Source organism: Panthera uncia, chromosome D2 (genome assembly GCF_023721935.1).
Source record: "Panthera uncia isolate 11264 chromosome D2, Puncia_PCG_1.0, whole genome shotgun sequence".
Lineage (NCBI taxonomy): Eukaryota > Metazoa > Chordata > Mammalia > Carnivora > Felidae > Panthera > Panthera uncia.
The window spans coordinates 79,546,037-79,568,981 of record NC_064818.1 but is presented as its reverse complement, the minus strand read 5'-3'; the positions used below and the strand labels follow the sequence as shown (position 1 = coordinate 79,568,981).

The following is a 22,945-nucleotide window of genomic DNA, read 5'->3' as shown; positions in this document are numbered from 1 at the left end:
GAGGGGTGGGATCAAAGGGGAGGGTCTCTGCCATCTGCTCTGTGAGTCTGGGGTGGTGATAACAGGGGTGGACTGAGCACAGAGCAGAAGCCCTTAGGAAGAACACACAGGAAGTCCCAGGTGCCGGCTCGGTCCCAGACACTGTCCAGACTTCTGAGTCTGTCTTGTCTCCCGTCCCCCTTGCCCACTGGCTGTGGAGTTAGGCACAGGACTGAGATCAGGCTGTTTGGGTTTGTCCCCGCACCATCCACTCTGAGAAAACCGTGTAACATCCCCGAGCCTCAGTTTCCTTCTCTCTAAAGCAGAGATGGTGGGGCGCCTGGGTGGCTCAGTCGGTTAAGCGTCCGACTTCAGCTCAGGTCACGATCTCGCGGTCCGTGAGTTCGAGCCCCGCATCAGGCTCTGGGCTGATGGCTCAGAGCCTGGAGCCTGTTTCCGATTCTGTGTCTCCCTCTCTCTCTGACCCTCCCCCGTTCATGCTCTGTCTCTCTCTGTCCCAAAAATAAATAAACGTTAAAAAAAAAATTTTTAAAGCAGAGATGGTGTCATAGGAGAGTCAGCGTCAACCAAGGTTTGAATGTCATTGTAATTTGCTCCTTGGAGAGGGCTCCACTACTCCTGTTCCTGCCTTCTGTCCCCTCAGACAAGGGCCCAGGCATGGGGACAGGAGGTGGGCGGGTGTCGATGGGGGCTACAGAGGTACTGGGAAGATCAGAATGTTCTCTGGGTTTCTGCACACCTTTCTTCTGGGCTCTTGCTGAAGATGGAGTCAGCGGGATCCCCCCCCCCCCCCCCCCCCCCCCCCCCCCCCCCCCCCGTTCTCTGCTTCGAGGTTGACGGGGACAGGATGGCCAAACGTGGACGGGTATAATCCCTTCTAGAGGGCATTTACGCCCTGAGAGCTGTGCTCTGCCTGGCCTCTGTTCCCCAGACTCATTCCTCACCATTCCCCACCTCACCCTCTGCCCTTCCAACCCCCTCAAAGATGCCAAGACTCTTGTGCCTCTGGGCCTCTGCACCTGCTGGGATCTCCCCGCCCTCTATGCCCACAGGCCTCTCACACCTCCACCCTGTATCCCCAAGTCCAGGTCTGGCTAATGCCAACATGTCCTTTCCCAGTTGAGATATCACTGCCTCCAGGAAGTCTTCCATATTGGCACCCTCTCCTCATCCACGTTCCAAAACCCCTTTTCTGTGGCCATAGTATCTGACCTTCCCCCTCTGATGCCTTCATCACATAGGTCATCATTGCTAGCTTCTCTTTTGTTGCTCTCCTTAAACCATAACTCTGGCTGGTAGGGATCTGGTTTTTTTTTTTTTTTTTTTTAATTTTTTAACGTTTATTTATCATGCAGAGACAGAGAGAGACAGAGCATGAGCAGGGGAGGGGCTGAGAGATGGGGAGACACAGAATCCGAAGCAGGCTCCAGGCTCCGAGCTGTCAGCACAGAGCCCGATGTGGGGCTCAAACCCACGAACTGTGAGATCGTGACCTGAGCTGAAGTCGGATGCTTAACTGACCGAGCCACCCAGGCGCCCCAATTCTAACAACTTTTTTAATGTTTTATTTAGTTTTGAGGGGGGTGAGGGGCAGAGAGAGAGGGAGACACGGCATCCGAAGCAGGCTCCAGGCTCGGAGCTGTCAGCACAGAGCCCGACACGGGGCTCAAACTCACAGACCCGGAGATCATGACCTGAGCTGAAGTCAGAGGCTCAACCGATTGAGCCACCCAAGCATCCCTATGCGTTTGCGTATTCTAGACGTTTCGTATAAATGGAGTCATACAATGTGTGGCCTTCCGTGACTGGCTTCTTTCACTTAGCACTTTACCAGGGTTCACCCATGTTGTTGCTGCCTCCATTAGCACTTTATTTCTTTTTTATGCCCAAATAATATTCCATTGTAGGAATATGTTTTATTTATCCGTTCATCTGCTCGTGGGCATCTGGAGTGTTTCCACCTTTTGGCTCTGGTGATTAGTGCTCGTTCGTGTACAAGTTTGTGTTTGAGCACCTGTTTCAGTTCCTTTGGGTATAGACGCTGGAGCAGAATTGCTGTGGCAGAGGGTGATTCTGTGTCTAGCTTTTGGAGGAATCCTCAGACTGTTGTCTGCAGCGGCTGCACTGTCTTAACATTCCTGTCGGCAGTAGACAAGGGTTCTATCCTCAACATCCCCATCTGCCCTTACTATCCACATGCTCAAAAAAATTATAGCTAACCTAGGGGGTGTGATGGGCAGGTGCACAGTTGGACCCCCAGGTCTCAGGATACTGTCGAGCAGGCACGAGGACCTCAGGAAGGATCTTCCCAAGGAACAAATCATCGTTCCCCTCAACTTGGTCCACGAAAGGCCACCTTGCACTCCATCAGACTCTCTGAGTTGCATGGGTGATTCTGAGGACGGTCACCCTCCTCCACCCTTTCCCACAGAGTTGCAGAGGCCCGTCCCTTCCTGTGAGCAAGGGTAGCTCTTCCCTGGGGTCTCCAACCTGGGTGTCTCCTCCATCCGGGGTCCCGTCCTGCAGTCGCCAAGTGGGCATCGACCTGCTGAACGTGAACTCTCAATGCTGCAAAGGTCCTGTGGTCTCTAATGTGCCCCGTGCCTGCTGAAGAGCTGGCCCAGAAAGCTGCCCTTTGTTTCCTTGGGTTTCTCTTATTGCTGGTCGAGCTGCGTGTCACAGTGCCTGTCGTCCTCACTCGGGCTCTCTGGGTGCTTTTCATCCTCTTAAAATGCTGCTCACGAGGGGCAGGTCTTTGCCTTCGAGGGCTGCTCTTTTCATGTTAAATCATCTGGAAGCAGCATGAATATCGATAGCTGTTATTGTAGAAAACCTAGAACGTGACGCAGGTGTCTTTCTTCCGTTCCTGTTTTGGAGGCAGCCCTTACTAGGAAACACCTGTCACGCTCTTGCCCGTGGTGCCTGAGCTGGGGACCAGGTCACAGCCAGAGCAGTGGTTCGGGTGTCTGTTTGCAAGCAACAGAAACTAACATCAGCTGGCATAAAACCAAGAAAGGAATTTGCTGGAAGGGGGCAGGGTGGCTCCCAGGCAATTGAAAGGCTGAAGATCCCACCTCAGAGGGGCTGTCGTGCCCGACTGGAGAGCAGAAGCGGATGGGCGGTCTCTGCAAGGACACCCAGTGCTAGCTGCAGGGTGGTGGGGCTGGGGGCCTCGACCGGCAATCCCACCGTCGCTGCACCCTACGTCGGAGGGCTGCCCGAAGGCCAAGTGCAGCCGTTCCTGCAGCAGGAGGGGAAGGGCACAGGCAGGCAAACACCCCTGTCGTCCTCTGCATGTGTGAGTGTTACCCAGAAATCCTTCGGCGTTTAGTCAGGACGCGTGCAGCCCTCCTGTACGACTTCTGTCAAGACACTCAGCGAGAAAGGACTTAAGGATCCTGATCCAGGGCGTCTCCTAAGGTGCTCCCTGGATGCAGGCATCAGGATGCTCCAGGAGCTCGTTCCCACGGGGGCAGAATCTCAGGGGTTGAGTGGGCTCGGAGTGCAAGCCAGACCATCTCCCTGGGCATTTCCTGCAAACTTCATCTCGGACCCAGCGTGCCCTTCAAGCTCTTTGATTCCAGGAGCAACGTGAGGGCTCCTCTCTGGTCGGAAGGATCATGTCCCAGGGATGCCCACGTCGAGGGGAACTGCGTCCAGACACAAGGGGCTATGGAGGCCGGAAGGTGGGATGGGGGAGGTGAGAGCCTAGTCAGGGCCCTCGCACTTGGGCAAGCAGCCAGGCGGGCCTGTAGGGTGCAAACGCGTTGTTCTCCATTCCTGGCAAAGGCTGCAACTCCGGTGTCATTTTTGGGCTTCAGTAAACGTGGAGGCTTCTTTTCATGGGTAACAAATAAATAATATATAGCGTTTATCGGGTGAGTAAGCTCACATTTTGTCCTGGCATCTCTGAAATGTAGACGCTTGCTACCCTGCTCCGGGATGTATAGGTCAGGAAAGGGAGGCCCAGAGACCTCCAGGAACCTGCCCGCGGTCAGGCGGCTGGTGGCAGCAGAGCTGGAGGGAGTCCAGGGAACCCGGTGGCAGAGCCAGCCTCTTGACCCCATGCTGCCTCCAATTTGTTGACACAGAAGTTTTACAGATGGTGAAGGATCTGCTGGTGTGGGCGGTGCGGTTGTGTCCAGTTCCATGCTATTAGGACGGCATTTGCTAAGAGCTGGGCCCTGGGGAGGCAAAGGTGGCCAAGATGCTGTCTTTGCCTTCCAGGCGTCGGTTCTGGAAAGGGCTGTGGGAAAACAAACCTGTGCTGAAGGGACAACGCAACGCATGAGTGTTTTCAGCCAGGGGCCCTTTCTGTGTGTTGTAGAGCAGTGGCGGACAGGAGTGGAATCAAGGAGGGCCCTAGGGAGGAGGTGACCATTGAGCTGGGCCTTGATTGATGCGTGGGAGATCAGCAGGTGGACGGGTTGGTGGAGGAGTGCCGGTGCCTGAATCGGGAGTACTCCAGGCCCTGTGGGCCAGGGGATGTTGCCTGGGGAGAGGGAGGTGGGAAGCGGGGCGGGGGAGGGTTGGAGACGGAAGGGCTTGGATGCCGGAGACGAGATGGAATAGTTAGGCCAACCGTGGCCACATTCCTAGGCAATGTTCCTCAGCCTGTGTATTCCTTTCCAAGGACCGCCATAACGAGTTACCGGCACTTTGGTGGCTTAAGCAATACGGTTTTATTATCTTACGAGTTCTAGATGTCGGAATCCAGAATGGGTTTCACTGGGCTGAAATCAGGTGTGCACAGGGCTGCTGCATGCCTTCTGGAGGGCCCAGGGGAGGGTCTGTTTTCTTCTCCCAGCTTCTAGAGGCTGCCCTGTGTTCCTAGCCTCCTGACACCTCCCGCCATGTTCAAAGCCAGCAGGAGCGGTGGGTCCTCTTCGGACTGCTTCTCTCACTCTTTCTTCCACTTTTAAGGACTGTCGTGATTGTGTTGGGTGCGCCCGATAATCCAGGACAACTTCCCTGTTTTAAGATTAGCTGATCAGCAACACTGATTCCGTCAGCAGCTTTAATTCCCTCTGCCATGGACCTTAACATAGTCACAGGTGCTGGGGACCCCAGTGTGAACATGGTTGGGGGCCCTCGTTCCACTGTGTCTTATCACCGAAGGTTCTTAAGCTGAGGAGTAACATGTCAGCATTTGAGAAAGATGATTGTGGATGCAAGTTTGCAAAGAGAATCGTGGAATTGCTGTCTTCCGCCGAAGACAACGATTCGTTTTTATTTTACAGTCTTATTTTAATGCCACCTTATGATATCTACAGAAAAATGCGGAATGGCAAATTTAGAAGTGTACGTTGTGATGTTTACTTAACTGTGCTCTGCCCATGATTCATATTTTGCTTCAGTCCGCAGAGGATTTGATGTAACTTCCAGAAACGCCAAGTAATGCATGATGTTGGAATCAGTAGTTGCAGGAAATACAAGGGGACATTGTAAGTAGGAGAAGCATGAAGCTAGAGAGTCAGTTCATTGCTGACTGAGGTGGTTCATGAACTTGGCCGCAAGTATCCTGGCCCTCAGAGCAGAGAGAGAAGCAGGGTTCGTGACACAGCCTATCAGTAAGATAAATACAGGTGACATTTACCACCTGTAGCCGATGCCAAGCCTCTTCTGGGGCTGACATACGAGAAGACTTTCTGTTGCAGGGGTCCTCGCGAGCAACAGCGTTGTTTGTTGCAAACTTTGTCCTTAGGAAAAAGCGCTCGTGGACCCTATAAATGACCTTTGTATGAACACCAGTTTCACACAGCATCCCTTAACGCGAGCAGATGACGAATACCAAAGCATCTTTCTGCGAGAGATACCACGAAGGGGGTGGGGGTGGGAGTGTTTCACTTATCTCTTGCTGCATTAAAACACCCCAGACTTGGGGCACCTGGGTGGCTCAGATTGTGAAGCATCTGACTTCAGCTCAGATCATGATCTCACGGTTCATGGGTTCGAGCCCTGCGTCCAGCTCTGTGCTGGCAGCTCGGAGACTGGAGCCTGCTTCGGAGTCTGTGTTTGTGTGTGTGTGTGTGTGTGTGTGTGTGTGTGTGTGTGTGTCCGTCTCCCCCTCCTCCTTCCCCACTTGTGTTCTTGTCTCTCTGCCTCTCTCTCTCTCAAAAATAAATAAACATTAAAAAATAATAAACAAAAGACACCCCAGTCTTCGTGACTTGACACGACAACCACAATTTGTTATCTCTCCGGGTTGATCGGGTGCAGCTGGGCAGTGGCGATGTCGTGTCCGCTGGGGCTGCGTCATCCGGGAGCTTGGCTGGGGCCAGAGCCTCCAACGTGGCTTCCTCACGCGGCTGCTGGTGGCGCTGGCTGTCAGCTGGGGGCTCAGCTGGGCTCTTGGCTTGGATGGCTCGGTTCTCGTAACACGGCAGCTGGCTCCCAGGAGAAGCATTCTAAGAGGGAAGGGAAAGCTGTAGACATCTTGGAATGTGGGGACCGCTCAAAGCCCAGCCTCGGAAGTTAGATAAGGTCACTTCCATCACGTCCTATTTGTCAGAACAGATCCTAAGGCCAGCCCAGTTCCAAGGGAACGGGAATTTGACTTCCCCTCTTGACGGGAGAACTAGCAACAAATATGTGGCCATTTTTAATCCACTGCAGGGGCCCAGACAATGGCCAGGTGTGCAGGTCCCCGATCAGCTTGACTTGACGTGGGAGTAAAATTTGGAAAAGCTTGAGGCGTGGATGGGCTGCCTCGTCCTCTCTTTCCGGCATTCCCCACAAATCTCGGTTACCGAAAACGGGGCTCCTTGTAAGAAGCAGAGAGGGGAGAGGCCAGAGTGTCTCCCAGCCAGGAAGTGGACCGTAGAATTCTGTGTGGCAGATGAAAGGAAGAGCTCGCGTTTCAAGAGCCACGCCCCAGGATACTGTTCTCCCCGTCCCTGTCATCCTCGTCGCCAGGGCGGGTTTTAGTTTCACGGGCCACAGAAATGTTGCTCATCTCACAAAATTGCTCAACTCACTAGTGAATCCTAAAGATGCCGTGTGATGTTGCTGGTGCTGCTGCATGGTGTTAACGGGGGCGTGGCTTTCCACACTCTCCCGCGTGATCCTAAGTTAGGGTTGGTCGAGGAACATTCGTGCGAGACCGGAAGGTGGCGACGAGGAAGCTAACTCCGTGTTTTGATATTTGACCGCTGACAGTTTCTGAGCCTCGCCCCTGCCTCACCCTCTGCTCCACGTCAGGGCGAGCTGATGAGAAAGTCAGGTGCCCCCTCCTAGTGGTGCTGGTGGGAGATCAGAGCCACAAAAGCCCTTGCCTTGCTCAGGAACCCTCAGGTTGGCCCCACCCCAAGCCCCGGGCCAGCCTCCCTTCCTGGTTCTCCCAAACCGTGTCGGCCACCTCCCCTAGAGAGACCTCTGTGGTGTGAGTCATCGGGCTTTCCGTGTCCCCTTGGTGTGAATGCGGCATCATCAGTCTTGACATCTGAACCAAACCCGGGGGCGGGGCCCATCTGCCTCTGCAGGTGACCGTAGCAGGGAGAAGTGAAGTCTCTGCTCGGTGACGGCAAGGAGTCGCAGCTGGGAGGCGCGGCGGGTGCCGGCTGCTCCTTGCTTTCCCCGCCCTATTCCAGCTCTTTCCGCCCCCCACGACTGCTGGCCCTGCTGGCAAATAGCCACCCATAACGCAGGCGGCACCCTCCACGGCTTCTCTGCTTGCTCTCCAGACCTTCATCGCCCTCTCCTGGCGGCTGGCCGTACCCGGCTCCAGGGGCACTGGGGTGCTCACGCGTGACCTCTTCTTTGCACGCGTGGACAGAGGAGGCCCCGCTGTCCCTTCGTCTTCCTATAAGGATTCTGATCCCACCACGGAGGCTCTCCTCCCGGGACCTCATCTAGACCTAATTCCCTCTCAAAGACCCCACCCGCAAAAACCATCACGTTGGGGTGGCTTCAGCATGTGAGTTTTGGGGAGGCCACAAATATCAGTCTGTAACGGCTCCTCGCAGCAAGACGGGGGGATCTGAGGGCAGTTGCTGTATCATGGCCAAGCATGGAGGTCTCAATTTAGTTTTTATTTAACACTCGGAAGCACTGCATTCCGATGGGACTGTTGTGCATTTTAACTCTTGGTCACATCCACAGCCTGGCAACATGTGGGTGGAATAGATTCAAAACAGCATAATTTGGGACTTCAAGGCGAGAGAAAAATCAATTCTGTCTTGTGGAAAACAGAATAAACTCATTTCTTTTAGCATCTCGTGGAGCCTTCAGGCGTTCATATTCACGCATTTTATCAACTTGTGATATCTCCCAGCCAAGAGCATCATTAGCATTTCCAAATCATCAGTGGCCTTCTCATATGTGATTTGTTTTCGGTGGGTCTTGAAAACACTGATATTCTTATATTTGTTTGTGTGTTTTCGTTTGTTTTTCCCTGATTTACAAAAGCACAACATATCACTTTTTACAAAATTGGGGAAATGACATGAAAGTATAAAGAAGAAACTTAAGGGGTGCCTGGGTGGCTCAGTCGGCTAAGCATCTGACTTCAGCTCAGGTCACGATCTCACGGTTTGTGAATTCAAGCCCCTCATCGGGCTCTGTGCTGACAGCTCGGACCCTGGAGCCTGCTTCGGATTCTGTGTCTCCCTCTCTCTCTGCCTCTCCCCTGTTCCCTCTGTCTCTCACCAATAAATAAATATTTTTTAAAAAATTTAAAAAAAATAAAAAAAGAAGAAACTTAAATCACCAATAGTGTCACTTAAAGATAACCACAAGATGTTCCTTCAAATTTCTCAGGGTGTTTGAAATAGGCATGCCTCACATTCTGAAAAAGCTGGTTATTAAAAAATCCCCACATACATGTGAATTGGTGAACTTGAGAGGAGAAAGAACCTTCAAGGACATCTTGTCTCAGGCCCTGATTGTGTGGCTGGGTAAACTGAGGCACCCACTCAGGAGTGCACAGCTTTCTGCATTATGTCTGAATTCCACAAGTTGTGCCACTCCCACATTCTTTTCTCAGTATTTTCAGAATCCTACATCCTGGTAATCACTTTCCCTAATAGTCAAGTACCTTGCACTAAAATGAAAACATTTGCTCACGGACTTCCCCCATTTCTGTGAGGCCCCCCTCCCCCCATCTTGTTCACGTCCCCAGCAGCCAGTGGGGACTGAGTTAGGGAATGATGTGTCTGTAACTCCCTCAATCTCCTGCGTGGATCTATTCATAAATTCCAAATTATGAAATGAGTCAAACAAATCGTATAGTCCTAGGATTCTCATTTTTTAACTTGTTATTTTGAATATTTTTGAGCATACAGAGGGGTTGCAAAGATAGTAGAGGGTCCCTTTGACCCAGCTTCGCCTGGTGTTACCGTCTTATAAAACCACAGAACGTTTGTTGAAACTAAGACGTTAGCATTGGTCCTATGCTGTTAACCAAACTATGGGCTTATCTGGGTTTCCTTGGATTTTCCATTAATGTCCTTTCTGTTCTAGGATCTAATCAAGGATCTCAGGTGCCATTGAGCCCTTATGTCTCAGCCTCCTCCAATCTGTGACACTTCCTCAGTCTTCCCTTGACTTTCACAATCTCGATACTTTTGAGGAGTAATGATCCTTCATATTGTGGAATGCCCCTTCGCTGGAGTTTCTCTGATGTTCTCTCCCTATTCGGTTGAAGTTACGGGTTTGGGGTGCAAACACCACAAAGGTGATGTGCCCTCCTTGTCACAGCATATTAGGGGGCACCTGACACAACATGATTCATCACTGGCCATGTTGACCTTGATCTTTGGTTGAGTTGGTGTCTCCCAGTGGGGCCGCTCTACAGTCACCATTTTCCCTTTTCATGTTCTGTTGGTAAAGGATTCTCATCTTCAGGCTTGCACTGATTGGCTAAGGACCCACCTAACTTCCTCCTCGCTTCCCCCTCCTTGGTGAAGTCAGTCCCTGGGCAGGCGCCTGGCAGTGATTCTCAGCGCTTGGCTGGCTGCACACCTGGGGATACCTGGGTCCTTTGTGAGAGCGGTGGTTCTCAAAGGGTGGTTCCAGGGGCAGCCGCGGTGCCACCTGGGATCTTGTTAGAAATGCAGATTCTTAGGCTAGCCCCCCCCCCCCCGACCTGCAGACTTTGGAAACTCTGGGGGTGGGGGCCTGGATTTGAAGAAGGTCTCCAGGGGATGCTGGAGCGCACGGTTGAGAACCATGGTAGAGTGTCTGATGTAATTGGTCGGGGCCGTGGCCTGATCGTTGGGAGTTTTTCAAAACTTCTCAGGTGATTCCAGTGTGCAGCCAAGATTGAGAGTTGCTGCTGGAGCCGTGTGCAGATTTTAGGGCCTCCTGCAGGCTACTCTTCATGTGAATAATGGCTTTTTCTATTGTTTATGGCAGATTTTTCTTCATCTTTCTAATCTGTATTATAAAGGAGTAGAAATGTAATTTCCCAGTTAGCTTATATTTTACATGAAAAATGGCTAGCTTGAATCAGACAAAAGGAAAGACATCTTTCAAAGGGTAATGACCCCTGTTTATTCAAATGGCAGCTTTCCAGTTTCATTGCAAGAGGAGGGAACAATTCATTTCTCCTAAATTGGTTTTCTTCAGGGTATCTTCCCCCCTACAAAGGAACACTTCTGAGAAAACCGCCTGGTTGGGTAGAACGGCGACGGCCCTTCTCGGGCCCCCGTGGACCTTAGATCGCTTCGTTCATGGTGTGACTGAGGACGAAGAGCTTTGCAAGCTTTGTCGGCAGATCTGAGATTCCAAGTAAGGGATCCTAGGAAGGCAGACACCTCCAGCAGTGTGCAAACCACAGAGAAGCACGGTACCGCTTTGCAGTTGACAGTTCAAATGTCCTCCTTGCCGGCCTCAGGGAGGCTTTCCCAGCCCCAGCACAGCCGACACGTGGGGCGGGATAATCCTCGGTCACGGGGGCTGTTCTGCGCATTGCTGGAGGTGTAGTTGTATCCGTGGCCTCTACCCGCCAGATGCCACGTCACGTCCTCCCATTGTGACAGCCGCAAATGTCCCCACACATGGCCACCTGTTCCCCAGGAGCAGGAAGGACAGAATGGTCCCCAGGCGTGAACCGCTGGTCTTAGGAGACAGAGGTCGCAGGGATTTAGCCAAGTACCAGCCCAGCAGCTTCGGTGGCCCTGCCAGTAAGCTCTTCTCTATCTCTGGCCCCCTCCCAGCCTGGCCCTGCTGGCTCTGCCCTTGGAGCGGCCCCCGCTTCTGTCCTCAAGCCCACCCCGCTCAGACTCCACCTCTGCCTGTTTGACTCTTGATGTGGTCTCGGCAGCAGCCCCGGGTGCTCTCTGACCAGGTCCTCTGCGACTGTAAGGGACAGCCCGATGGCCTCAACAGTCTGTGGGTGGACTTTAAGCCTGAGGCTTCTGGAACTCGGAGGACACTAGAAACCCAGACGTGGGGGCCCGGAGGAGCCCACCAACCACCCCCACGGTTGAGCGTGGCACAAGGTCTTTTACATTCACTTACCACGTCTCCCACTTACTGCCTGCTTCCCCCCAGGGACGGGTTTTTCTCCCTTTGTATAAATATTTGTGTTGCCTCTTTTTGAAGAGGGGTCCCTTTTATTAGACTCAGCAGAGTACTTTCTGCTCTTTCGTGCAGAAAGAAATAAGATCTTTCGTGCTCAAAACAATTCCAAAGACCATATCCCTCATTTGTCCTGGTCTCTACCTCCCCCAGTGACTCTGATACTGCTGGACCAGTGGCCCCTGGCCCCCGCCAGTTGATTCAGCACAGAGAGTATGCATCCTTCAACAGACTGGGTAGAGGGTTTCAGTCTTGCCCATCAGGGCGGGAGCACATTTTCTCTTTTGGAAATTTCGCATCCGGAAGGAAGAAGGCTTTTCCCAAGAGGGAATGCCCGGGGCTTCATCCTTGCAGGAGTGAGGGGGGCAAGACATCAGGTACCTCTGAAGCTTGGCTTTGATCGCCTCCAGTGTTGCTCTGGAGGATAAGCGGGAGCCCTCCCTGCTCCGATCTCTGAAGGCTTCGAGAGACTGTAACTCATAGGACCAGATGTCTGCCAAGGGCAGGATTCTGGCAGGGGCCTCCCAAAGGCTGACCACACTTGACGGGTTGATTGGAGTGGCTGGTGTGATATCCACACCCTCTTGAGAGCAGTTGCTCGGGTCATGCGGGGATGGAGTGAGAAAAAGGTACGCGGCATGTGGGCCCCTCGACATCTACGTTCTCTCTTCTCTGAAAGGTTAGGGCACAGGATTGGGGCATCGCCAACCCGCATTTGCTTTGGGTGAGAGGGTTTCGGCTTCTCACTTTATTTGAATGCGGGTGAGAGCAAAAGGTGAACGCAGGGAAATTAAGTGCTGAAACATTCATTCAGCACAGGAGGGAGAAACCAGGGTGAATAAGAGTGTTTTCTGCCCTTCTGTCTAGACTCGGAATGGCAACAAATAGATTTAACTTCCCATTTAAATGATTTAAACTTCCCATTTCTGGCCCACCAGCTGTGTCTGCCTGGGGGTGCCATTGGCGATTGTAAGGCTGTGTCCAGGGTCAGTAGAACCTATGCCTTGATTGACTCAAAAGGTCTCAAAAGGTCCTCAAGGGAGGTGGTAGAATACGGCAGGTGGGACCGAAATAGCCACAGAACAAAACAAATAAAATGTGTTTAAAGAGAGCTTGCAGAATCAGAGGCTTGAGTGAGAGAGAGCAAGCTCTGAGTTTGGGAATCATTGAGGGCTTCGTTTAGGGTAACGCCTTACTTTCTACCTCATGTGTTTGTAAAGGTAATTTGCAATGCGAGTTAGTGCGTCCAGAGTCCGTGATGATGTTTCATTCCCCAGTGATGTACCGACAGGCAGCTCTGTTTCTACCAGGCGTTCATGTTTGAGGAAGCATAAGCTAGAAGCCTTGGAGGGAAGAAACCATGTGGCTTACTGGGCAGAGGAAGAATGGCCCCGGGCTCAGCTGTGGCCCACACTCACATCCGCGTGGTCTATGTTGGGTTGTATTGGAATGTTGCCTCCACCGGTCTGCCCTTGGTCAGATTTAATTTGCTTCGCCGGGTCCTTGGTTCTGGGCCCTCCCAAGTTCATCTGCTGCTGTGCTTCTGGGGACATACCAAAGCTTCCTGGATAGGTGCAAGTCCGTGTAAATTGTGCATTGCAGAGGAAGCCATCCAAACATCTTGCCTACTGACATTTTCAGATCTGTGGAGCAATTTGAAGTCCCCTCCCCCAATCCTGGCAGATAGTAAGTAGCAGTCTTTAAAATGACCAGAAAGACGTGATTCACAATGAACAAGTTCCTCTCAGAGTTATTTCTGCTTGTGTTTTCTCCTGGGCTAGAAGTGCAGGATTGACCAGCATGGCCCTCCCTGGACTGAACTGTGAGCCACATCCCAACTGTACAGGGGTCTTAGGGCCATCCAGGAGTCTTACAGGTGACTGGCCGGGCCCATCCCTCAGACGCCTGGTAGGACAGCCCCCCGCCCCCCGTGACTCACTGGCTACTTGGCCATTACCTATGCTGATGGTGACCAAAGAGTAGCCAGGTGGTGACTTTTGTGTGAATTTTTTTTTTTTTTTTTAGTTTCTCAGGGTTTCTGAAGCCTAAAGATTATGTGCTTTGTTTGAGTAGACTTCCAATGCCAACTGTGTGTTTTTTTTTTTTATCATCTATTAAACACAAGTTTTTCCTAAATAAGTCTTATAGCAAATGACTATAAAGCATAGAAACATAAAGTGGTGTGAATCATTCTTTACGGTTCCCAAATGCGTAGGTTATAGTGTCTCATTTGATTCTTGTGACTTGAAAAGACTCTGCTTGGCCTCCCTTCAAGCTCCTCTGATGCCTCCTTTCCTCTAGGTCTTGCCTTGGCCCCTTCCCTATCTTTGGCCTGCCCAGCCCATCTTAGCAAGAATCTCCCACCCCTTGATATCTGATCACCTTAGGCTGCCTTTGGCAACAATCCCCCGGACTCTTGAGGTCTTGTCTTAGGAAGTTTCCATCCACTGAGCCCCTCTCTCTGCTCCGTCACTGTAATCCTCCACTTGTCCTTGTTGTACTTGGAGGTGAACTTGATCTCTTCTATTGCAGTAGCCTTGAACAAAGTCTTCCTTACTGTTGTAACAAGTGTCAGAGCAGTTTTGCTTTAACTGCTACTGTCTAAGGTGAGCAAGGCAAAGAGTGCCCCTGTTTTACTGAAAGAGAAACCGAGGCCCCAGGTGTTCAGCTCCACTGAGCACGTGACAGTACTGGGTCTAGAGCCAGAGGGCCCTGACTTCTGGCTTTGCAGACCACACAATTTACCCTTATCCCTTCAAGTCAGAGGTCTGAATTTCCTTACTTGACTTTTCTCTGTGTGTCTGGGAAACCCCATTAGAGTTGTGCAGGGGGAAAGGCACCCATCCCAGAAAGGGTAGGGAGGGGAGAGAAGGAGAAAACAAATCCTTCTTTGATCTCCGGGTGTCCCTAATGACAGGCTTCCATAAGCTGCTGATTTAGCCAGTTTTAGCCAGTTTCTGCTTCTGCTCCTGGAATTAATCTTCAGGGTGGAGCCTTTAACTTGTATTTAAGATGATCCCTAATGGCTTCCATTTATCATAAAGAGAAAGGGCATCATTAGTTGGCGATGTGACCTTGAGCGAGTTGCTTAGCTCCTTTGTGCTTTGGCCTTTTCTTGGAGGCAGCCAGCACTAAGGCTAATTCCAGTTATAAAATTCAGTGAGTCTAGTATTCAAGACCACCGACTGCGGAAAAGAGGGGACAAGATACAGGGAGGGGAGAGAATCCAATTATGGACAGAATTTGGAATCAGGGCTCAGCTCCCTCTTTGGATTGTTCTTTCCTCTCTGCCTGCCCGCGGCAGCTCACTGTGGGCCGTCAGTCGATCTGACTCCATAGCCTGAGTGATGGCTGTGGTGGGCCCTTCTATGATGCCAGGTTCAGCAACATCAGGGGAGTTTGATCATTAGCAGAAAGGTTGGCTCCCCAGCTTGTGTCCCGGCTTAGCATTGGACATGACATGCAGCCTATAATGCATTTACTGATGAGAGAACTTCACATCAACAGCTGCTAACCAGATTTCAGGGGATGATAGGAGGTAGATAAGGTAGGACACACCTCTGGATTCTGTGTTCAGCTGAATCTCTCACTGGTGCCCCAGTCTCAGAGTCAAGAGTGACTGGCCTCAATTCAACAGGGGAATTAATCTCCTTGTGCAGGCCTGTAGCAGACAATCCCCCTGGCTCTTCCATGGGAGATTCTGAATCTTACACCTACCACCATTGTAGTCATTGTCACAGGTTGTGAGCACACACATGCCCACATCCTAGTGGATGTGTGTTCCCTGAGGGAGGGACATTGTCTCTGAGCCTCAGGAAGTACTTCATGAACACCTGTTGAATGTACTATTTAATTTCCTGGAAAAACCCAGACCAGAGGTGAGAAGAGCAGAGCTGGGGTCTCAGCCCTCCCGGCGCTGAGGGGTGTGACCGTGGTGTCAGGAAAGCAGGGCTGCCTCTGCCCTGTGCCTCCTACCAGCTGTGTGGCTGTGGTTTAGTTGTGTGCCTTCTTTTGAGACCTGGTTTCTACACCTTGGGCAGGACCCTTATGAAAACTACATGAGCAACTTCTATGTCAGCTTTCGTGGAGTGTCTTATCTGAAGAGCAGGGGCTTTGATGAGGTGGCCTGCCTCCCTAGAGGTTTACAGGGTGGGCTCAGAGTCAGACTCCAGTCTACCTCCGGGCTGGGCCCCTGCCCTGGCGAGTGACCGTGAACGTGTCGTTCTCTTTCTTGACTCACTGTACCTTGCTGTCAAGGTCGGGCGGGGGGTGGACTGTGGTGTCCACCTGGGTTGGTTGTGAGCAACTACTCTGCATTAAGTTCTCTGCGTGGTGCCGGACACACCGTTACGCCCGGTGAGTGTCAGCCACACTATTGGCCTCACACCGTCCAACTTCTGCTCTGGCTATTATTCTTCAAACTTCAGTTCGATCTTTGAAGTACCTCTCTTCAATAAGAGAAGTTATTTTGAAAAATTTTCCTAAAATTGGCTTTACTGAAGAACACTGCGTATTTGTTACTGAAAAGAAAAGTAGTAAGAACAGTGGGGTCACAAGCAGACCACGATTAATATTTTATCATATTCCCTTCGTATGGTTTTCTGTGTGTGTGTGTATGGTGTTGGTATATGATTTCCAATTTGGTTGTTTTTACTTAGACATCCCAGTTGTTTCTTTTTTCATGTCATCGTTAGTACTTTTGCCCTTGAAAATATAACTCTTTTTCCTCATTTCAGATTATTTCCTTTGGATCTCTCCTCAGCATGGTCTTGCTACAGCCTTAACTAGCAGGGCGAGGGCAGTTCCATCTGGGGGTCCATTTGTATCTTCTGTTGTCTCCTTGAGTTTTTGTACTTTAAATCTAATCAGCATCCATCCATGTCAGTTGATTTGAGAATGCCCACTTTTCTATTTGATTTTTCAAATCAATAGTTACATGCTAATTCCAGAGAGGTATCAGTTTCTCTGAGTGAGTCCAAATTCATCCTTGAATCTACAGAGATCTTCTGAATCAGCTCCATGCACATTATGTTTTTATTTTTCTATCTTTAGATGTTACATGTTAACACTTTATGTATCTGTGTGTTTGCTGGAAAATGAGGAGGTGTGACTTCCTTAGTGATAACACTTTCTTCAAGATAATTTCTGCAACTGTCCTGGGAGGGGGAGAACTCTCTGGTTGGCTGAGAAAAGAGTATATGTCTTGGACTCGGAGATGCCTGGGAGATTCTCCCCTGTCGTTCAAAAGCCGCTTTATCTCTGTTTGCTTCCCCCCTGTTTCCCTCGGTCTTCCATTTTCCATTACACCCCATCCAAGGCATGTCAGGTAACAAGCTGTATGTTGGTGGGCTTTCCTCCATTTTGGTCCCCACTGTTTCGTAATTGCCATGAGACATCTGTAAGGGGAAATAGGGAAATTGATTGAGCTCCTTCTTGACATTGTTCTTTTTTTTTAAGTTTTTATTTTTTAATTTAGAGAGAGAAACAGAGAGCAAGAGTGGGGGGGGGGGCAGAGAGAGGGAGAGAGAGAGAATCCCAAGCAGGCTCTACAATGCGGGGCTTGAACTCACGAACTGAGGTCATGACTTCAGCTGAAATCAAGAGTCGGACGCTCAACTGACTGAGCCACCCGGGTGCCCCAACTTTCTTACCTTGTTCTAGGCATTTTTCTGACATATTTAAAATTTAATCTTTTGTCCCAGCCCTCTGTGAGAGATGTTATCCTTCTGCTTTATCGATAAGTAAGTAGGCAGTAGGAGAGTCCATGCTGAGGATCCATTTGTTCCTGATTTCTAATAAATCCTTATCCTTCTGGCAGTTTGATTTTTGTAATCTATCCTAGGATTCCTTGAGCCATTGGGTTTCTCACTTTGTCCAGCCTGGTGTAGGAGGGTAGGGGGAGGTTTGTGCCATTTGCAGCCCCAAGGAATCCTAACACACTGCGTTTTTAACCTTCCACTAGACTGTGACTCCTTGAGATTGGCTACTGGGGCCATACTTATTCTCTGACTCCAACAGAAGAAGGAAGGAGAACATTTTCTAAAATAAGAATAGGTTGGCTGAACGTTGAACAGAATATTTGGAATCAGGATTATCTTGCAAATTTGGGCCATATGGTTCTTTAATATACAGTTCCTTTCAACTTGAAAATTCTATTAGTTATAACCAAAGCATGAGTGCACTAAGCCTTGGAAGTTCCCATCATGAGGACTTGGGCTTCTTCTTGGAAGATAATTGGCAGTGTGTCCCTGAAGCCCTCTCCAGAGGCCATTCATGAACAGTTGGTAAATTAGAAAGAAAGAAAAAAGAAGGCAGAGTGTGTGAAGCCGACTGCCTGGGAGAAACCCCTGGTGTTGAGAAAGAGGGGTTGATGAGAGGCCCCCAGATGTTCGTGCCGCATCCTAGCCAGCGTGATTGCCTGACTGCAAGGTACAAGCGTCTACTTGTGAAAGAGTAAAAAAGTGGGATTTATGGTTAGAATAAAAGTGTATTCCTTGGATCCTAAGTAAGGACAGGCAAGCCTGAGTAGGGTGTCCTGGCATCTTTTTCTCCCCTTTCATCTTTGCTGCCAGTCTGCTTTTTTATGCTCTGTGCATCCCTACTTCTCTGGTCATCCCCATGCCCATGGTTGTGTCTCATCCAAAATGGTGGCCCTCAGTGTTATCACTCTTCTAGTCGGTTACTCCTGTCCACTTGGCTCTGTCTCCTTGTCTTTGATCATTAAGCTTCTCTGAGGCAATCTGATTGGCTAAGCTTGAATCGAGGCTCCACCCCTTACCCCATCATCTGTGGACAGTAGGGTCATGTGATTTAAAGAGCTCTCTTTAGAGAGAGAAATTATCCATTGGCTAGAACCTGCTTGAGAGAACGTTGCAAGGACAAACTTGGAACAAACTTTGCAAGTAATTAGCATTACCATAAACAGTCGTAAATGTAGAAAAGAACTCATCACCAGTTTATTTAAAAAAAGATTGGTACAGTATTCTTTTTTTTTTTTTAATTTTTTTTTTTCAACGTTTTTTTTTTTATTTTTATTTTTGGGACAGAGAGAGACAGAGCATGAACGGGGGAGGGGCAGAGAGAGAGGGAGACACAGAATCGGAAACAGGCTCCAGGCTCCGAGCCATCAGTCCAGAGCCTGACGCGGGGCTCGAACTCACGGACCGCGAGATCGTGACCTGGCTGAAGTCGGACGCTTAACCGACTGCGCCACCCAGGCGCCCCATTGGTACAGTATTCTTGGTGCACAGTGAGTTTTCTTGGAAGGACATCTGCTGTGTATGGCACGGTAGCCTTGAATTTCTTTTTTTCTTTTTTTTATATTAAATATCATTTATTGTCAAGTTGGTTTCCATACAACACGCAGTGCTCATCCCAACAGGTGCCCTCCTCATTGCCCTTGAATTTCACGCGTAAGCCCTGCCTTATCTACAGCGGCTTGTGGGGCTGTCAGGTGGCAGTATTTTGTGCAAACGTAACTCCCTCTTACAAGGTTGTAGACTAATTTAACACATGTGAGTGTTCATGTAATCCCTGAAAGAAGTCAGGTGAAAGAGAACAGCAAGACGAATGAGACCAGGATAAACGAGTTGGGTAAGAAGAATAAGCTTCTATTGTGTAAGTTGGGTTGCTTTCTACACGGTGATGTGATTGATAGAACAGAGGCAGGACAAGACAAGATAACATAAAAATGGGGCTTAAGCCTATTAATCAGATTAAAGATCACAGGGTAGGAAGCGTCCTGTGAGCACAATTGGCTGAGATATAAGAAAACATAAAAATGTCCCTGTGTCCCCTAATAGACAGACAAGTGAGACAGGAAGAAAACGAGACAACTGTGGGGGAACTGAGTGATGGCAATAGAGACGCTGGAAGTCACGGTGATCCGCCCTACCTCCGCACCAAGTAAATACACAGGGTCCTGTTTGTCCCTCCCTCCTGTTGTCTTTTGCGACTGGGCTTGGGTCCGCGTGCGGGGAGAAACGGTGGTGGAATCAGAAGGGCCAGTAATGACCGCACGACCAAGGGTGTCTCCTGAGAGGTGGTGGGGCACCCAAGCCGACGTCCCTCTCCCTGCCCTACTGTTGGTTACTGGACGTGGTAACAGGCGAAGTAAAGTCCAAGAAGAGTCCCCTGGTCTATGAAAGCCAGCAATAAAAAGGAGATAGGACCAGATCAAAGATCACGTAATTAGGATGCTTTTGGGTGGCGGTCGTGAATTCAGACTGAGGTTAAACAGTGTCTGCGTATGGGCCTGGCAAGTCCAGAGTGTGGTGGTCGTCAGGGATACTTTCATTTGGCTGCTCCCCGTCGTCCAGATCTGATCGCCCTCTGCGTGTCTGCAACGGCTCCCTTGCTGTCAGCTTTGACCCCAGGGGAGAGAAGGCACTAGAAGTTCCAAACTTCACGTCCCCCTCCTGTTCCATGCACCGGGAACAAGTGTCTCCCGGCATGCCCAGATCAGGGATGAGCATCTTTCTTGAAAGTCTCAGAAAATTCTGCCTTCAGGGTGGACCTGGGATTTACCCAAGACAGGAGATGGTCAGTGGCTGGGTCTAAGATGCTGTGGGGGCTGGCAGGAGGCACGTGTTGAAGGCAGCCCCAGGGAGTGCCATCCCCCTGGTCCCAGAGGAGCATGGTGCACGTTCCCCGAGAGTAGGGGCCGTAAGAAGACCAACCACAGCGGAACACCTAATGGCAGGCTTTGATCCTGGTCGCTTGAGAGAGCACCCCATCACCTTGGGGCAAATGGGAGAGCTTGGCCCCAGGGACAGAGCTGGCGGTGACGTAGCGACGGGTCTCCCAGGCTCAGCTGCCCACAGTCTTGCAGGGTGACAGTCCCAGGAGCAGCAGAAAAAGCCCCCAGAAAGAACAGTGCACAAACTCCCAGGGACTCCCCTGGAGAAAAGGGAGAAGAGGGTCACTGCGCTGAAACCTTGACTGCCCTTTTCAATTGGGTTTGGTGGCCTGGTGAGCAGGGGCCACATCCCACTGCCACTTGTGGTTGTCGTCAGAACTTGGATTATGACACTCTTACCCTGCTACCACCCTTACCCCGCCCTGAGGAAGAAACAATTCCAATTATGGGAAGGGTCTACCTGCCCCCTGCTGAGGTGCAAGGGCCTATTTCTCAATGAGTTAATTATTCATTTGTTTGTAGAGAGAGCAAGAGTGGGGGGAAAGGGGCAGAGAGGGGGGGACAGAGAATCCCAAGCAGGCTGCATGCTCAGCACGGAATCCAACACAGGGCTCACTCCCACCACCCTGGGATCATGACCTGAGCTGAAATCAAGAGTCAGATGCTCACCTGACAGAGTAACCCAGGCTCCCCAGGCCCATCTTTTAAGACAGTGGGTTCCAGACAGCGTCCGGTCAATCATCCTCACCAGTAAGGAATTTTTAGGGCATTCCAGATAGGCCCAGTTTTTATCTATAAACTGTGACCGTGAACTATATTGTACTAATATAGTTCTTTATAGAATGAGTTCTGTAAAGATATTTTAAAAGATGAGACAAAAGTCAGCACACATCAAGTTGCAATCTCATCTGCTACCTCCCCTCCCCTGTGGACAACAGAATATCTGTGCAAATGCCTAGACCAGCTTTGGAGACCACCGTCCCAGAACCAGCAGATGTTAAGAGCCTTGAGAGCAGGGACCACATTTAAAAAACTTCTTTAAAAAAATATTTTTTTAAATATTTTTTTAATGTTTATTTATTTATTTATTTAGAGAGCATGAATGGGGAGGGCAGAAAGTGATGGAAAGAGAATCCCAAGCAGGCTCTGCACTGTCCGTGCAGAGCCCCACGTGGGGCTCGATCCCGTAGACGGTGAAATCGTGACCTCAGCCGAAATCGGGAGTCGGATGCTTAACTGACTGAGCCACCCGGGGGCCCCTTTTTAATTATTTTTAATTGTGGTACGATACACATAGTATCGGACTTACAATCTGCACCCTTTTCAGGTGTACAGACCAGCAGCCGTAAGTATGTTCCCATCGTGGTACGGCCATCATTTCCATCCATCTCCAGAGCCCTTCTCTCATCTTGCAAAACTGAAACTCCCTGTTAGTAATAACTCCCCTCCCCGACCTTCCCCAGCTCCATTCCGCTCCACTCTACTTTCCGTCTCTATGAATTTGACCACTGCGGGTACCTCAGATGAGTGGAATTATGGCATATCTTTCATAGTGTGTCCGCCTTACTCCATTTGGCATAATGTCCTCACGATTCATCCATATTGAAGCACATGTCAGAACCTCATTCCTTTTCGTAGCTGAGTAATACTCCACCCACGTTTTATTTCTTCATCCACGAAAGTACACTTGGGTTATTTCTGCTTTTTGGCTCTTGCGGATGCTGCTGCTGTGAACGTCGTGTACGATGTCTTCAAGATCCTGCTTTCAGTTCTTTTAGGTACATGCCCGGACGTGGAATTGCTCTTGGGATCACAGGGTGATTGCGTGCTTCCTTTTTTGAGGACCCACCGTGTTGTTTTCCACAGTGGCTGCACCATTTACCTTCCCGCCTACAGTGTGCAAATCAAGAATCTGTGTTCACTTAACTTTGTATTCCTACCGCCTGGAACTGTACCTGTCGTCTGGACATGGAGTGCTCAGAAAGTGTCTGTGGGGCGCATGCACGAGCAAGAAAGGCCTCGCTGAGAATCCAGTGGGCTCGAGGGGGTGAGCTGTGTCGGCTTCAGCAGGAACAAGACAGGGGCAGGAGCGGGAGAGTCTGGGCTCCGTGGTCAACAGGAAGCTCGACCAACGGCTGCCCAGGGGGACCCGGTCTTGGACGCCGAATTAACTCATTTTCCAGCTCAGACACCAAGAGTGTCCCTTTGTCAGAGGTCTCTGTCTATAACTTCTAAAACTATTTTAGCTCTTTCAGTGGGCAGGCAGGACGAATTCTTCACGTTAAAAAAAAAAAAAAAACTCTCGGAATTTTTATTTTCTTCCTTTCAAAGAGGGCACCGGACTGGTCAGGCCCTGTATTCCTTGTTCACTTTGGTTCCCCAACAGAAGGCTCTTTCCTTTGCTTAAAAATAGGGCTGTTATCCGATTCGAATTTTAACTGCAGGGTGAGGAACCCAGAGAAACCTTAGCAAATGCAGAGGGAAACCAAAGCCGAGCGAGAGAAAGTGTGCGGGAAACCTGAGAGGGTGCACTTTGTGGTCAGGCCTCAGGGAGGAGAAATGGAATCCGAGGTCTGTTTCCCCTCGGTGAAGCGGCTGGCTGGGGACACGGGCCGGGCAGAGCGGCTAAGAATGAACAGCCACAGGGCTGAGAACCTGGCGGGGGGGCCGCCGGGGGGGAGAGAGCACACTTGCACAGGCGGGTGGCTTCGCCCATGGCGGGGTGTCTGGGCACAGAAGTGGGGAAGGTGCATAGTGTGTGCCATACACAGATCCTGGACAGACTCG

General features: G+C 50.5%; 1 long non-coding RNA gene across 1 annotated transcript in view; it reads left to right on the top strand.

The window, feature by feature from the left end:
- LOC125933031 (uncharacterized) overlaps positions 1-22,458 on the top strand; it is a 37,502-nt gene extending 15,044 nt beyond the window's left edge. The window contains exon 3 of the long non-coding RNA XR_007460842.1: positions 21,937-22,458. This is a non-coding gene — a long non-coding RNA (uncharacterized LOC125933031). The remainder of the gene's footprint in view (positions 1-21,936) is intronic.
- Positions 22,459-22,945: the final 487 nt, after the last annotated feature.